The sequence below is a fragment of the Eubalaena glacialis genome, chromosome 14, assembly GCF_028564815.1.
Source record: "Eubalaena glacialis isolate mEubGla1 chromosome 14, mEubGla1.1.hap2.+ XY, whole genome shotgun sequence".
Lineage (NCBI taxonomy): Eukaryota > Metazoa > Chordata > Mammalia > Artiodactyla > Balaenidae > Eubalaena > Eubalaena glacialis.
In genome coordinates, this window is record NC_083729.1 from 19,174,669 (window position 1) to 19,192,286 (window position 17,618).

A 17,618-nucleotide genomic window follows, 5' to 3' on the forward strand; every position below is an offset into this window, starting at 1 on the left:
CTGGCTGGTGAACCCCAACACAATTAGACTCTGGGTACTGGAAACAGCACAAATCTTTGTTACTGAGGATTCTGCCAAGTGGAGCCTTTGGCAAAGGGAAACAGCCTCCAGCTGGGTCTGAACGCTTGATCTAGGCAGGCCTAGTGACTCTCTGGCCTGATAGTCCCATTTGGGGGTGGGTCAAACTTAAATTCCACAACTAACAAGGTGAGAAGGACCCCCAAATGCCTTGCTTGCCAAATGGAAATGGTATATTCAAGAATACAGGACAGCCTTGCCCCAGCGGCATTTTGGCTTTATATGAAAAAGTGGCAGCCAATCCTCTGAGGGGAAACTTTATTCCTACTCCACTGTCCGAAGCAAAGCTGCTGGATCAATGAGGTTCCCTGAAATGCCTCAGCCTGGTTCACTAATGGTTTATAGAAGCTGAAGCTGACAGTGTCCACTGGGCTGCCATGACTGTTCAGCTTCAGAGCTATGCAGAACCAAAAGGAGACACAGTCATTCTCTTCAGTGGGCAGAACTCAGATTCTTGGGCTGTTGCCAGTGGCCCAGCTGTTTGGTTTGCCACTTGGAAAATTACAACTGACAGATTAAAGGTAGCCTCTCTGGGGCTGCAAACTGAAAACAAATTTTAATTGCTAATTGAATGGTCTGGGTCACTTATGTAGCTACCCAAGGCAAGAGCCCATTCTCTAATTTAGACTGAAATCAAGCTTCTGATTAAGTCTGACTCTGTGTTTCTGATGCAGAGGATACCACTGCATGCCAGACTTAATGATTCCTGTCTGGGAGGTCTCACTGCACAGGACATTGCCCTTTTTTGGCTCTTGGCAGATGGACTACATCAAACTTTTGATCTCCCCCTAGGGCTACTGGTGGTTCCTCAAGCTGTTGACACTTTTTCAGGTTACCAATCAGCCCCCTATGTCCACACTATTGCGGCCCTTGAAAGTAATCTGTGTCATGTTTTTAGCTTTGTGGACTATTCGCACTGACGCTAATGAATCATTTATCAGAAAAGCTGTTCAACAATGCATTGATGATGTCTGACTCTGCTTCCATAACCTCCTCCTGGTTCACCTTACTCCTTAAACTAAGACAGTTTGGCCACTGAATGTGCTGTCCCTAAGAAAGGGATCATCATCGCCTCTTAGCTGGTTGATGCATCCTCCAGGTGGCAGCTCAGCTAAAAAGGGACCTAGAGGATTCAAAGTTAATTCTGGTTAGGGTTTACAAAAATGTCCCTGTCCCTCTTGCACCTAACACTTCTAGATCACTAGAAAATAGTGAAGTTATACCTAAATGGAACACCGAGATCTTTTGGCAGTGGAGAGCAACGAGCAGGCATCTGAAGAGACACTTAGACCCCAAGAGGTATGGGAGTGGGAGAAGCATGACCTTTTCTCTTTCAGAACTGGCCCTGGAGTCTTCTTCCCCAAGGAGAATGCGCTGGTGTGGCTCTCCTAAACTGCTGGAAGCACCTTAAAATTTATGTGACTCTGAGTCTGCCATCCCCCACCAGACGGCTTTCACTACCATCTGATCCTCATCCACTCTCAGTCTTAGGCAGGCCATGTGCACCTGAGTCCCAGGGGTATGGATTTCTCTGTTCCTGCCCCTCCACCCTGGGGCATCCAAACTTCTCCTTGTATCTGTGATTGGTCTTGGGAAGCGCTTTCCTGCTGCTCCACCAGCAGTAGTAGGAGTAATACCTCTGCTTGGTATTGGTATAGAATCTTAGACACAAGGTTTCCTTACCCAGCTCAGGGGTAGACAGGTTTTTCTTCTACCCTTACCCCAGCAGCAATGTGTCTCTGCCTGTGTCCTTGGGGTGAGGCTTTACTGACCCCCTCTCAGTGGCTTAAGGTTTTTACTTAATAGGAAAAAAAGATGCAAGGAAATGCATGGTACTTCATGTCTGTCCGCCTACAGCTGCCTGCAACTGAGGTGGGGGCTCTTTCTGGTCTCCTGCACAGCCCCCATCTTTCTCATGAGCACCCAGTTAATGCACACAGGAAACAGCTTGTAAGTATAAACTCCCATTGTGTCTATGGCCCCCAGTTATTCCAGACCAACATGCTGGCCCTCACTTGTCTTTCGGTAGTTCATTAAAATTTTATCTTATTTCTGTAACAAATGCACTACTTAGAGTACTGTTTGCATCCATAAAGTTTGAGGTTAAATTCTGTGGAGAACTGCTCCAACTTCATTGGAGTCACAGAAATCCTTCAATTTGCCATCAGTCCCATGTTCCACCCTGCATTCCAGCCCCCTTTACTCAATAGCTCTACTGAAAACATCAGTCCATTTATTTATCAAACATGACTCTCCTATGCCTATGTTGAATCCAATCTAATCTGCTTCATAATTTCTAGAAACTTTCAAAGTTTCTGGCACAACGATGGTGACACGATTTCCTAAAGCTACCTTGGATTTTTCTTTTTTATGTTCTCTTTGATAATTTAAATAGGATCCAGGAAGAGAAAGGCCAATAACATAGAATTAAATCACTATCTTGAAACAAGACTTAGTGTTGAGTTATGAGTGCATATTTCAATAGGAACAACAAAGCAGCTCCAGAGAAGAAGGTGGTATGAGAGGTCTAGAAATATTCTATGAGGCAATTAAGGAACTAAAGATATTAAGCCTGAATAATCAAAGGTTAAAGAAGAAAAAGTAGAAAAAAAAATCCCTTTTAAAAATCGCACCAAAATACAAAAATACTTATGGATAAACCTGACCATGGAGGTGAAAGACTTATATGCTGAGAACTAAAACACTGATAAAGGAAATTGAAGATGATTCAAAGAAATGGAAAGATACACCATGCTCTTAGATTGGAAGAATTAACATTGTTAAAATGGCCATACTACCCAAAGCAATCTACAGATTTAATGTGATAGGGATCAAATTACTCATGACATTTTCCACAGAACTAGAACAAATAATCCTAAAATTTATACGGAACCATAAAATACCCAGAATTGCCAAAGCAATCCGGAGGAAAAAGAACAAAGCTGGAGGCATAACCCTCCCAGACTTCAGACAACACTACAAAGCTACAGTAATCAAAACAGTGTGGTATTGGCACAAAAACAGACATATGGATCAATAGAACAGAATAGAGAGCCCAGAAATAGACACACACCTATGGGCAATTAATCTTCGACAAAGGAGGCAAGAATATACAATGGAGAAAAGAAAGTCTCTTCAGCAAGTGGTGCTGGGAAAGCTGGACAGCCGCATGTAAATCAATGAAGTTAGAACACACCCTCACACCATACACAAAAATAAACTCCAAATGGCTTAAATACTTAAATATAAGATGGCACCATAAAACTCCTAGAAGAGAACATAGGCAAAACATTCTCTGAAATAAATTGTACCAATATTTTCTTAGGTCAGTCTCCCAAGGCAATAGAAGTAAAAGCAAAAATAAACAAATGGGACCTAATCAAACTTATAAGCTTTTTTTAAAAACTTTTTATTTTATATTGGAGTATAGTTGATTAACAATGTTGTGTTAGTTTCAAGTGTACAGTACAGAGATTCAGTTATACATATACATGTATCTATTCTTCTGCAAATTCTTTTCTAATTTAGGTTGTTACATAATATTGAGCAGAGTTCCCTGTGCTATACAGTAGGTCCTTGTTGGTTATCCATTTTAAATACGGTAGTGTGTACATGTCAATCCCAAACTCCCTAACCATCCCTCCCTCCCACCAATCCCCCCTGGTAATCATAAGTTCGTCAAACTTACAAGCTTTTGCACAGCAAAGGAAACCATAAGCAAAATGAAAAGACAACCTATGGACTGGGAGAAAATATTTGCAAATGATACGAATGACAAGGGCTTAACTTCCAAAATATACAAACAGCTTATACAATACAGTAATAAAAAATAACCCAATCAAAAAATGGGCAGAAGACCTAAATAGGCATTTCTCCAAAGAAGACATACAGATGGCCAATAGGCACATGAAAAGATGCTCAACATTGCTAATTGTTAGAGAAATGCAAATCAAAAACCTACAATGAGGTACCACCTCACACTGGTCAGAATGGCCATCATTAAAAAGTCTACAAATAAATGCTGGAGAGGATGTGGAGAAAAGGGAACCCCTCTACACTCTTGATAGGAATGTAAATTAGTGCAGCCACTATGGAAAACAATATGGAGGTTCCTTAAAAAACTGAAAATAGAGTTGCCATTTGATCCAGCAATCCCACTCCTGGGCATATATCCAGATAAAACTATAATCCAAAAAGATACATTCACCCCAATGTTCATAGCAGCACTACTTACAACAGCCAAGACATGGAAGCAACCTAAAGGTCCACTGACAGATGAATAGATAAAAAAGATGTGGTATGTATACACAAGGGAATACTACTCAGCCATTAAAAAGAATGAAATAATGCCATTTGCAGCAAGATGGATGGACCTAGAGATGATCATACTAAGTGAAGTAAGTCAGAATGAGAAAGACAAATACCATATGATATCACTTATATGTGGAATCTAAAATATGACACAAACGAACTTATTCATGAAACAGAAACAGGAAACAAACTTATGGTTACCAAAGGGGAAAGGGGGTGGGAGAGAGATAAATTAGGAGTTCGGGATTAGCAGATACAAACTACTATATATAAAATAAACAACAAGGTCCTACTGTATAGCACAAGGAACTATATTCAATATTCTGTAATAAACCATAATGAAAAAGAATATGTATATATATATGTATAACTGAATCACTTTGTTGTACACCAGAAACTATCACAACATTGTAAATCAACCATACTTCAGTTTAAAAAAAAGATTAAAGAAGACATGGTAGCAACTGTAAGTGTTTCTACAAGCTGTTATGCAGAATACGAAGTGGTTATTTGCCTTCCATACATGAATTAGGAAAAGGACCACCATTTTGAAGAAAGTTAGGACTGTATGAAGAGGGAATCAACCCCACCAGCAATTACTCTTTTGTTACCAGAGGTGTTAAAACAGACAATGGTCTACTAAACCTGAAAATGTCTGAGGGTCTCTCAAGCCATGAAAAACAAACAATGATTTTATGATCCTTTCCATTTGCTCTGAACATGAGACCCAGTCTCAACTCACTACCCCCAAATACATCTTCACTCTCTTCCTTTCATAGCTAAACAGCAGCAGTGGAGCATAAAGGAACACAGTGGAGGTTCTGCTCCTGTGTGCTAACCAGTTTTGTGACTTGAGCAGGTCTTTAAACTTCCTCATCCTTTGTTTCCTTACCTAGGACTTGTTGTAAGAATGGTGTATGTAAAGATGATTTCAAAAGTATAAAGTATGTAGCAGGCAATACTTGACTAGCCAATGTCCTACACCAGAGATATGCAACCCCTGGCTGAATCACCTGGGGAGTTTAGGAGAAAAAAAGCTATTCCAGCAGACCAAGCAAATCAGGATCTCTGGGGAATGAGACACAAGCTTCACAATTTTTAAAAAGCTCTCCAGGTGATTCTTTTGTGCAGCCAGGGTGGGGAACCACTGTCCTCTACAAACCAGGTTTGCACCTTGCCTCCCCTTCTTTCTATCACTCCACCGAATATTCTGCTCCACCTCTACCCTTCCAGCCAACTCAGGACAACTAGCAAATAATGCTGTCCAAAGGCAACAACTGGTGGCTGTCAAAGTGAATTATGTGGTCTCTTTCTCCTAAGGATGCCACAGGCATCTTGCAATTATACCCTGTTAAAAGATGAGTTAATCTCATCTTACTTTTTCTCATAGAGATATACACAGATCTTTTTTTAATCCCCTTTACCCTACTGTTCTCTCAACTCTTGACCATCTCAGAGAAACAACCTTCCCTCTCTTATCATTTGTTTTTAAAGTCCAACAACATTAGCAGAGTAATAGTACTTAGCAGAAGCAGCAACTACTATTGATTATTACTTTATACCAGCAACCAGGCTAAGCATATTAATATTACGTTTCATTTTTACAACAGTTCCGTGAACAAGGTTTACACAAGTTACAGACGAAAAAAACAAAGCTAGGGAAGTTAAATAACTGGCCTAACACCAGATAGCTGATTTAATTTTTAGCTAGAATCTTCCTGTACTTTAGAGTATAACTCCAAAGTTTCTGCTCTTAACTATTACACCATATTGCCTCCCTGACTACTTTGATATTTATTTTAGTTCAGTAGTATTATTTTTGTAATTTAAAAATGACAAGCAACAAAATGTAAAGGAGATACATATAAATTGACATTTGAATATAAAAATATGTGTCTCTTTTACATGTCAAAGCAACCAAATTTTCCCTTGGAATAATGTATCTTAAAAATTTGGGGGGAAATTCCCTGGCGGTCCAGTGGTTAGGACTCCATGCTTCCAGCACAGGGGGCCCAGGTTTGATCCCTGGTGGGGGAACTAAGATCCCGCAAGCCGCGCAGCATGGCCAAAAATAAAAAAAAAATTTTTGAACACTGATTATATAACAAATATGTAGAAAAATGTTAATCGTGATACTATTATTTACTATTTAACAAGAAAGAAATCTATACAAAACAAAAACCAAGAACAACAAGAATGCTGGTAGTGTATCCCTATCGCAGAAAAGTAAATTCTTACAAACGCCATATACATAACATCCTCTTTCTCATCCCGTGACATATGTTCCCTTTACTTGGATTGCCATTCATATCACCGTCTTCCATTTCAAACTTTCTCTTTCAAGGTCCAGGGCAGGTGTCACTTTCTCCAGGAGGTCCCTGACACCTGCAGGTCAAATTAATTGCTTCCTCCTCTAGATTCTCAAGAGACTTCTCCATGCTTCTACAGAGCACTTAAAAAGGTTCTGTAATTGTTTTCTATCCATCTGTTCTACCAGACTATGAGCCCTTGGAGGACAAGAGCTTTGTGTGTTTATCTTTCTATGCTCGGAACCGGCAGAGTACCCAGCACAAACACTTAAAAATGATTGAGGAATAAATGTCTGAAAAAATTAGAGGGAGTAGAGAAAAAGCAGAGAGGCAAGATCAGGGCTTGGGGAAAGACAAGAGTCATTTACAAATCTTTCTGTTGTCTATCCTTCACATATAGTTATATCAGCTCTCTGTGGAGGTCTTTAAAGCTATATATTCAACATGGCTAATAATCATCTATACTTCATTTCTGATTACCTTTTCAGTTTACTCAGCTTCTACCAATAAGAAACCAAATATGTTTAGGTATGTAAACTCACACATATTTGCTGACTATAGTCCATAAAAATCTGCCTTACAAAGTTGTTTCCAGGAATGCATATCACTGAAATACAGGTGCCCACTATAATTTTAAACACTAGATGGATTTAATATTTCTTAGCCTTAAATGACTGGATTTTTAAAAAAAATCTATAAACATCCTCTCTTAAAGACAAGATGTAAGATTAGAGTTAAAAATAAAGAAACAGGGAATTTCCTCACAGTCCAGTGGTTAGGACTTGGTGCTTTCACTGCGGTGGCACAGGTTCAATCTCTGGTCGGGGAACTAAGATCCCATAAGCCTTCCATTGGGGGTGGGGTTGGTGGGGTGGCGGGGGAGGAAGGGAGGGAGGGAGGAAGGAAAGAACAGATGTACTGAAGAACTAAAGACCTAAAATAGCTAAACCTACACACTTTTTAAATAAATACCATACACATGGTAAAAAAAACCCTACTTTATTAGTTTATCATAAAATAAATAAATTAACCAATCATGATTCCTGTGACTAGGAAGGCAAGTAGTGTGGCTACAGAACTGATTTAATACTGTATGACTTTGGAAAAATGATGCTGATGATAAAAAAAATAATGACCACAACAAAAAGGATTACAAAGATGGAAGCAACTCACCTTTATTGAGCCCTACCGGTCAGGGACTTCAAATACAGTAACTCACTGACTGCCACCACTACCTTATACATAAGGTACTACACTATTACCCCCATTTTACAGATGAGGAAACCAAAACTCATCGTGGTAAAGTAACTTGCTCAAGGTCACACAACTAACAAGTGGCAGAACTGAGATTAGAACCTAGGTAGCCTGAACTCTCTACACTACACTGTCTCCCAATGTACATAGATAAGATGTTCACACTCTCTGTACCTTCACTGCCACCTCTATAAACAAGAGTATTACCTAACTCCTCAGGGTTGTTGCAAAGATTACACGTAATATGTAATAGATCCACACTAAAAAACACTAAATATCATTTTTTATCTATTAGACTGACAAAATAACAATAGCTAACATTTAACAAAACTTACCATGTGTCAGGTACTTTTCTAAGAGTTTTACATGTATTGTTTCTATTAAGTCTCACAAGAATTCTATGAGGTAACGATTATTACTATCACTGTTTTTCAGAGGAGAAAACAGAGGCATGGTGAGATTAAATAATTTGTCCAAGGTAACAAAGTCAGCAAATGTTAAAGGCAGGATTAGAATCCATGCAGGCTTAATTAAGGGTCTTAATCTGCACCTTGATGATAATTAAAAAGAAACAGACCTACAAATATGTTGTCAGTTGATTTCAACAAAAATATCAAGATAATTCACTGGGGAAAGAATAGTCTTTTCAACAAATTGTGCTTAAAGAACTGGACATCCATATTAAAAAAAAAAGAGTCTCAAACTTGTACCATATACAAAAATTAACTCTAAATGGATCATATCTAATGTACATGTAAGGGCTAAATTATGAAACTTCCTGAAGAAAGCAAAGAAGAAAATCTCTGTGACTTTGGTTAAGGCAAGACTTTTTAGGACACAAATGGCACAAACCATTAAAAATTTTTCGATAAATTGAACTTCATCAAAATCTAAAACCTCTGCTCTCATAAAGACAGTGTTAAGAAAATGAAAAGACAAGCTACAGACTAGGAGGAAATATCTGCAAAACATATGTGATAAAGGACATATATGCAGCATATCTAAAGAACTACGGGTTCAACTCAATAAGAATACCTGCTTTTAAAAATGGGCAAAAGATCTGAATAGACACATCAAAGATACACAGATGGCAAATAAGCATATGACAAGATGTTCAATGACACTGATCATCAGGGAAGTGAATACAAAAACCACAATAAGATATCACTACATGTCTATTAGAATGTCTGGAATTAAAAAAAAAAATGCTGGCAAAGATGCTGGGCAACCAAAACTCTCACACATTGCTGGTGGGAAGGCAAAGAGATAATTTGGAAAAGTCTGGCAACTTCTTATGAAGTTAAATATACATTTACCATAATAACACCCCAACAATAACCCTTGGGGATTTACTCAAGAGAAATAAAGACCTATTTCCAGATAAAAATCTGTCATCTGATGGTTATAGCAGGTTTAGACATTATGTCTAAAGTTCCAAAACCTGGAAGTAACCCAAATGCCTTTTGCAGATGAATGGGCAAACAAATTGTGGTACACATTTATACAATGGAATACTACTTGGCAAGAAAGAGAAAGATATATGCAACGCCATGGATGAATCACGAAAGTATTCTGTTAAGTGAAAGAAGCCACAAAGATACAAAAGGCTTCCTATTGTGTATTTCATTTATACAATATTCTGGAAAGACAAAACTATAGAGACAGAAATCTGATCAGTGGTTGACAGTGGCTAAGGGCAAGGTGAAGGGACAAAGGGAAATTTTAGGTGATGGAAATGTTCCATATCCCAATTTACATGGCTATATACATTTGTCAAAACTCATCAAACTGTATTAAAAAGGGGTGAATTATATCTCAATAAACCCAACTTAAAACAAAAATATAAAGCGTCTAACACATGCCTGTCACATGGAGAGTGCTAAATAAATTAGTTTCCTTACTCAACCCAATCCCAGGGAACAACATAATTAAGGAGAAGGCAGAGCATTAAAATATTTCTCAGGTTCTTCTTGTGATAAAGGTACTCTTGCCAGAAAATACTGAAAGTGAGGCTTTTTAGTCAGAAACCTTACGACTATTTTAAGTCTGAACAGTCTGGTTGGGGAAGCTTGAGCTGCTCTAACATACATCATCCCCAGGCAGTGACAGACTGCTATCCTAAGACTACAGAGAAGTCTGTTGCAGCAGAAGGGAATCTGTGTCTATCCTTATCACATTATAACACTTTCTTATATACTACTATCTCCTCACCCTTCTTTGGGTACCTGTTTTTGCAGTGGCCAACTCACCCTATCTGATAATGCTTACTGCTTAGTTCTTCATGACTCCAACCAGCAACCTTGACACCTTCATATATTGTACATTCATTCAACAAACATTTATAGGGCACCAATGTGTGTAAGGATGAGTGGTACAAAAATAAAATGAACCCCTTAAATGAGCTCAGAGACTTTCTGATATTTAAGGGACACCACCAGCCAAGAGAGTCACACACAACAATCATGATTAAATATTATCATGATTAATGTTACTAACAGAATAAAAATGTTCTAAGTCATATGAGAAGGAATAATTTTTAAGTAGTATTCAAATCGTCTTCAAATCTGAACACTTCCCCAAAAATGACCATATTAAAACATAAGTTATTAACGCACTAGAATTTTACAGAAAGGAAAAGTCACATAGAAATAAGAAAACTATGAAATATATGTAATTCAAAGCCAATTTTAAAATAGTTGATCCAATTCTAGCTTTCTTATATAGAATATATACTAACAGAACCTTTTAAAGAGCCAACAGTCTATTATTTTGAACTTCAAGTAAAATATATCCTAAGGTTAATCTACATTTATTCGTAAGTCTTACAGAAAGGCAGGAAAACCTAAGTTTTGGGGTTGATGTTTTCAATATTTCCTTAAAAATCTAAAATCTTTTACATTGTCTGATGATCACTTTAGAAATCTATTACAATTCTATCCACTGCCCCTCAATTCATCACTAAATTGAGAATGTGGTATTTTCATAAAGATTTCTGTTGCTTAGTCTCATCTACTGGCTCTGTCAAATATGTTCTTATTGTCTATGTAGCAGGAAAAATACACGTTTACAGAACATCCACGGTATGCTAGATCCCATGCAGTAAGTAGTGTCATCCCTGTTTTACATATATAGATATACATACATATGCATATGTTCATACACACACACAAATAAGTTCCACATGGTTAAGCTGCATAGCTGGGTAGTGGCACAGCAGTATTCTAACACATAGTTCTGAACATACATGATTCAGAAAGGTTATATCCCACTTGTATGCTATAAAAATTAAATGATATCAGAAATAGTCTTCACTGGTACATTTCTCCAATTCAAAGTAATAGTCAAATGATATATGTTGACCCAGTACTAACTTAAATCTCTAAAACACAACTGGAATACAGGTCTAGATAGAACTAAAGTCTCAACTGTAGGGACCTGAGTAATAAATGCTTGGGTTGTTATATATGCAGTACAACACTACAGCTGATTCTACAGGTCCAATGCTCAACAAAAATTTCTTAATTACACAGTTGAAAACAGTAACGAGCTCTAAAATTCTAAAAAGGTAATAAAGCTCTAAAATTAAAAATGGTATTTTTTTCCTCCTAAAGCCACTAGCTGTTCCTTTTCTCTCCTTCTCCCTTCTCTCTTCCACATTTTAGACAAAGCCACTGTCATGGACTTCAGCACTTCATACTCACATAATCAGTCTTTAGTACCTCCATAATTTTGACTGAAACAAGCCACATTACACTACAATATCAACTGGTAGCAACATGTATCTGAAGTGGCCTCTTGCCTATCACCTTATGGCTCATATATCATGCCCTCTGTATTTAAAATTTCATTAAATTTTTGAAAAGCAGAAAGCAAAGCTACCATGATTAAGGAAGGCTTTGGCAAGGATGATTCTGCTGCTGCAGAAGACATCAGAAGTAAAAATCACAAGTGGTTAAAAATACAATGCAATGATCTTTTTTAGTTCTGTTAAGGAGATGGGAGGTGAAGCAAACAGACTAAGAAAAGAATATCTGTTCAACAGAGCTTTCTGAGATGTATCTGCATTGTCCAATACAGTAGTCACTAGCCATACATGGATTTGAGCACTTGAAATGTGGCTGTGTGACTGAGGAACTGAATTTTTTATTTTACTTAACTCTTATTAATTTAAATTTAATTTTTATTAATCTAAATATAAATTTAAATAGCCACATGTAGCTAATGGCTACTATATTAGACAACACAGCTCTAAGAACCAAAAAAGTCTAAAACGTCTGTGGTTGGTCTCAGGATGATAAAGTAGACATGGCAAAATTTGAAGACTGTGTCAGAAGTATTTAGACAAATAGCTTGGTGTAGGAAGAGCACTTAGAGACAAGCTCCAATGGTACTGGGCATGAAAAAATTTTAACCCAATCAATAACTGAGAATTTATTAAAGGAGCAAACACTGCTTCTGAAGGTTCTGTGCTATACATGGATGCTTATTTCAAAAAGATCTTAAACCCTGAATTGGACTTAAATTAGATATATACAAGATTATCTTCAATCTTCAGCTACTTTATAAACTAAGTAGGAGGATAAGTACCTCCTAAGTACTACAGTCTGCATTAGCTGTCAATTCTTCAGAAGTTTAAAAAAACTGACAATTCTGCAGCCTGTGGAAGGAAAACCACATTCACAGAAAGATAGACAAGACGAAAAGGCAGAGGACTTTGTACCAGATGAAGGAACAAGATAAAACCCCAGAAAAATAAATAAATGAAGTGGAGATAGGCAACCTTCCAGAAAAAGATTTCAGAATAACGATAGTGAAGATGATCCAGGACCTCAGAAAAAGAATGGAGGCAAAGATCGAGAAGATGCAAGAAATGTTTAACAAAGACCTGGAAGAATTAATGAACACCTAGAAGAATTAAAGAACAAACAAACAGAGACGAACAATACAATAACTGAAATGAAAAATACACTAGAAGGAATCAATAGCAGTAAAACTGAGGCAGAAGACAGATAAGTGACCTGGAAGACAGAATGGTGGAATTCACTGCCGCAGAACAGAATAAAGAAAAAAGAATGAAAAGAAATGAAGACAGCCTAAGAGACCTCTGGGACAACATTAAATGCAACAACATTCGCATTATAGGGGTCCCAGAAAGAGAAGAGAGAGAGAAAGGACCTGAGAAAATATTTGAAGAGATTATAGTCGAAAACTTCCCTAACATGGGAAAGGAAATAGCCACCCAAGTCGAGGAAGTGCAGAGAGTCACAGGCAGGATAAACCCAAGGAGAAACATGCCGAGAGACACAGTAATCAAACTGACAAAAATTAAAGACAAAAAATAATTATTGAAAGCAACAAGGGAAAAACGACAACATACAAGGGAACTCCCATAAGGTTAACAGCTGATTTCTCAGCAGAAACTCTACAAGCCAGAAGGGAGTGACATGATATATTTAAAGTGATGAAAGGGAAGAACCTACAACCAAGATTACTCTACCCGGCAAGGATCTCATTCAGATTCAATGGAGAAATCAAAAGCTTTACAGACAAGCAAAAGCTAAGAGAATTCAGCACCACCAAACCAGCTCTACAACAAATGATAAAGGAACTGCTCTAAGTGGGAAACACAAGAGAAGAAAAGGACCTACAAAAACAAATCCATAACAATTAAGAAAATGGTAATAGGAACATACATATCGATAATTACCTTAAACGTGAATGGATTAAATGCTCCAACCAAAAGACACAGGCTTGCTGAATGGATACAAAAACAAGACCCATATACATGCTGTCTACAAGAGACCCACTTCAGACCTAGGGACACATACAGACTGAAAGTGACAGGATGGAAAAAGATATTCCATGCAAATGGAAATCAAAAGAAAGCTGGAATAGCAATACTCATATCAGATAAAATACACTTTAAAATAAAGAGTGTTACAAGAGACAAGGAAGGACACTACATAATGATCAAGGGATCAATCCAAGAAGAAGATATAACAATTATAAATATACATGCACCCAACATAGGAGCACCTCAATACATAAGGCAACTGCTAACAGCTATAAAAGAGGAGATTGACAGTAACACAATAATAGTGGGGGACTTTAACACCTCACTTACACCAATGGACAGATCATCCAAACAGTAAATGAATAAGGAAACACAAGTTTTAAATGACACAATAGACCAGATAGATTTAATTGATATTTATAGGACATTCCATCCAAAAACAGTAGATTACACTTTCTTCTCAAATGCACATGGAACATTCTCCAGGAAAGGTCACATCTTGGGTCACAAATCAAGCCTCAGTAAATTTAAGAAAATTGAAATCATATCAAGCATCTTTGCTCACCACAGCGCTATGAGATTAGAAATGAATTATAGGGAAAAAAATGTAAAAAACACAAACACATGGAAGCTAAACAATACATTACTAAATAACCAAGAGATCAATGAAGAAATCAAAGAGGAAATCAAAAAATACCTAGAGACAAATTACAATGAAAACACGACGATCCAAAACCTGTAGGACGCAGCAAAAGCAGTTCTAAGAGGGAAGTTTAAAGCAATGCAAGCCTACCTCAAGAAACAAGAAAAATCTCAAATAAACAATCTAACCTTACACCTAAAGGAACTAGAGAAAGAAGAACAAACAAAACCCAAAGTTAGCAGAAGGAAAGAAATCATCAAGATCAGAGCAGAAATAAATGAAATAGAAACAAAGTAAACAACAGCAAAGATCAATAAAACTAAAAGCTGGTTCTTTGAGAAGATAAACAAAATTGATAAACCATTAGCCAGACTCATCAAGAAAAAGAGGGAGAGGACTCAAATCAATAAAATTAGAGATGAAAAAGGAGAAGTTACAACAGATACCACAGAAATACAAAGCATCCTAAGAAACTACTACAAGCAACTCTATGCCAATAAAATGGACAACCTGGAAGAAATGGACAAATTCTTAGAAAGGTATAACCTTCCAAGACTAAACCAGGAAGAAATAGAAAATATGAACAGACCAATCACAAGTAATGAAATTGAAACTGTGATTAAAAATCTTCCAACAAACAGAAGTCCAGGACCAGATGGCTTCACAGGTGAACTCTATCAAACATTTAGAGAAGAGCTAACACCCATCCTTCCAAACTCTTCCAAAAAATTGCAGAGGAAGGAACACTCTCAAACTCATTCTATGAGGCCACCATCACCCTGATACCAAAAACAGACAAAGATACTACAAAAAAAGAAAATTACAGACCAATATCACTCATGAATATAGATGCAAAAATCCTCAACAAAATACTAGCAAACAGAATCCAACAACACATTAAAAGGATCATACACCATGATCAAGTGGGATTTATCCCAGGGATGCAAGGATTCTTCAATATACGCAAATCAATCAATGTGATACACCATATTAACAAACTGAAGGAGAAAAACCATATGATCATCTCAATAGATGCAGAAGAAGCTTCTGACAAAATTCAACACCCACTTATGATAAAAACCCTCCAGAAAGTGGGCATAGAGGGAACCTACCTCAACATAATAAAGGCCATATACAACAAACCCACAGCAAACATCATTCTCAATGGTGAAAAACTGAAAGCATTTCCTCTAAGATCAGGAACAAGACAAGGATGTCCACTCTTGCCACTGTTATTCAACACAGTTTTGGAAGTCCTAGCCATGGCAATCAGAGAAGAAAAAGAAATAAAAGGAATACAAATTGGAAAAGAAGAAAAACTGTCACTGTTTGCAGATGACATGATAGTATACATAGATAATCCTAAAGATGCCACCAGAAAACTACTAGAGCTAATCAATGAATTTGGTAAAGCTGCAGGATACAAAATTAATGCACAGAAATCTCCTGCATTCCTATACATTAATGATGAAAAATCTGAAAGAGAAATTAAGGAAACATTCCCATTTACCATTGCAACAAAAAAGAATAAAATACCTAGAAATAAACCTACCTAGGGAGACAAAAGACCTGTATGCAGAAAACTATAAGACACTGATGAAAGAAATTAAAGATGATACAAAGAGATGGAGAGATATACCATGTTCTTGGATTGGAAGAATCAATATTGTGAAAATGACTATACTACCCAAAGCAATCTACAGATCCAATGCAATCCCTATCAAATTTCCAATGGCATTTTTTACAGAAATAGAACAAAAAACCTTAAAATTTGTATGGAGACACAAAGACCCCAAATAGCCAAAGCAGTCCTGAGGGAAAAAAACGGAGCTGGAGCAATCAGACTACCTGACTTCAGACTATACTACAAAGCTACAGTAATCAAGACAATATGGTACTGGCACAAAAATAGAAATATAGATCAATGGAACAGGATAGAAAGCCCAGAGGTAAACCCACACACCTATCGTCAACTAATCTATGACAAAGGAGGCAAGGATATACAATGGAGAAAAGACAGTCTCTTCAATAAGCGGTACTGGGAAAACTGGACAGCTACATGTAAATGAATGAAATTAGAACACTCCCTAACACCATACACAAAAATAAACTCAAAATGGATTAGAGACCTAAATGTTAAGACCGGACACTATAAAACTCTTAGAGGAAAACATAGGAAGAACACTCTTTGACATAAATCACAGCAAGATCTTTTTTGATCCACCTCCTAGAGTAATGGAAATAAAAACAAAAATAAACAAATGGGACCTAATGAAAGTTAAAAGCTTTTGCACAGCAAAGGAAACTACAAACAAGACAAAAAGACAACCCTCAGAATGGGAGAAAATATTTGCAAATGAACCAACAGACAGAGGATTAATCGCCAAAATATATAAACAGCTCATGCAGCTCAATATTAAAAAAACAAACGGGCTTCCTTGGTGGCGCAGTGGTTGAGAATCTGCCTGCCAATGCAGGGGACACGGGTTCGAGCCCTGGTCTGGGAAGATCCCACATGCTGTGGAGCAACTAGGCCCGTGAGCCACAACTACTGAGCCTGTGCGTCTGGAGCCCGTGCTCCGCAACAAGAGAGGCCGCGACAGTGAGTGGCCCGCACACCGCGATGAAGAGTGGCCCCCGCTTGCCGCAACTAGAGAAAGCCCTCACACAGAAACGAAGACCCAGCACAGCCATTAATAAATAAATAAATAAATAAATAAAACTCTGTAACCATTTAAAAAAAACAAAAAACCCAATCCAAAAATGGGCAGAAGACCTAAATAGACATTTCTCCAAAGAAGACATACAGATGGCCAAGAAGCACATGAAAAGCTGCTCAACTAATTATTAGAGAAATGCAAATCAAAACTACAATGAGGTATCACCTTACACCATTAGAATGGGCATCATCAGAAAATCTACAAACAACACATGCTGGAGAGGGTGTGGAGAAAAGGGAACCCTCTTGCACTGTTGGTGGGAATGTAAATTGATACAGCCACTATAGAACAGTATGGAGGTTCCTTAAAAAACTAAAAATAGAATTACCATATGGCTCAGCAATCTCACTACTGGGCATATACCCAGAGAAAACCATAATTCAAAAAGACACATGCACCCCAACGTTCACTGCAGCACTATTTACAATAGCCAGGTCATGGAAGCAACCTAAATGCCCATCGACAGATGAATGGATAAAGAAGATGTGGTACATGTGTACAATGGAATA

General features: G+C 37.5%; 1 protein-coding gene across 6 annotated transcripts in view; it reads right to left on the minus strand.

Moving 5' to 3' along the window:
• Positions 1–17,618, minus strand: part of ITSN2 (intersectin 2) — a 166,079-nt gene that overhangs the window by 120,077 nt on the left and 28,384 nt on the right. The gene's annotated exons all lie outside the window — the stretch shown is intronic.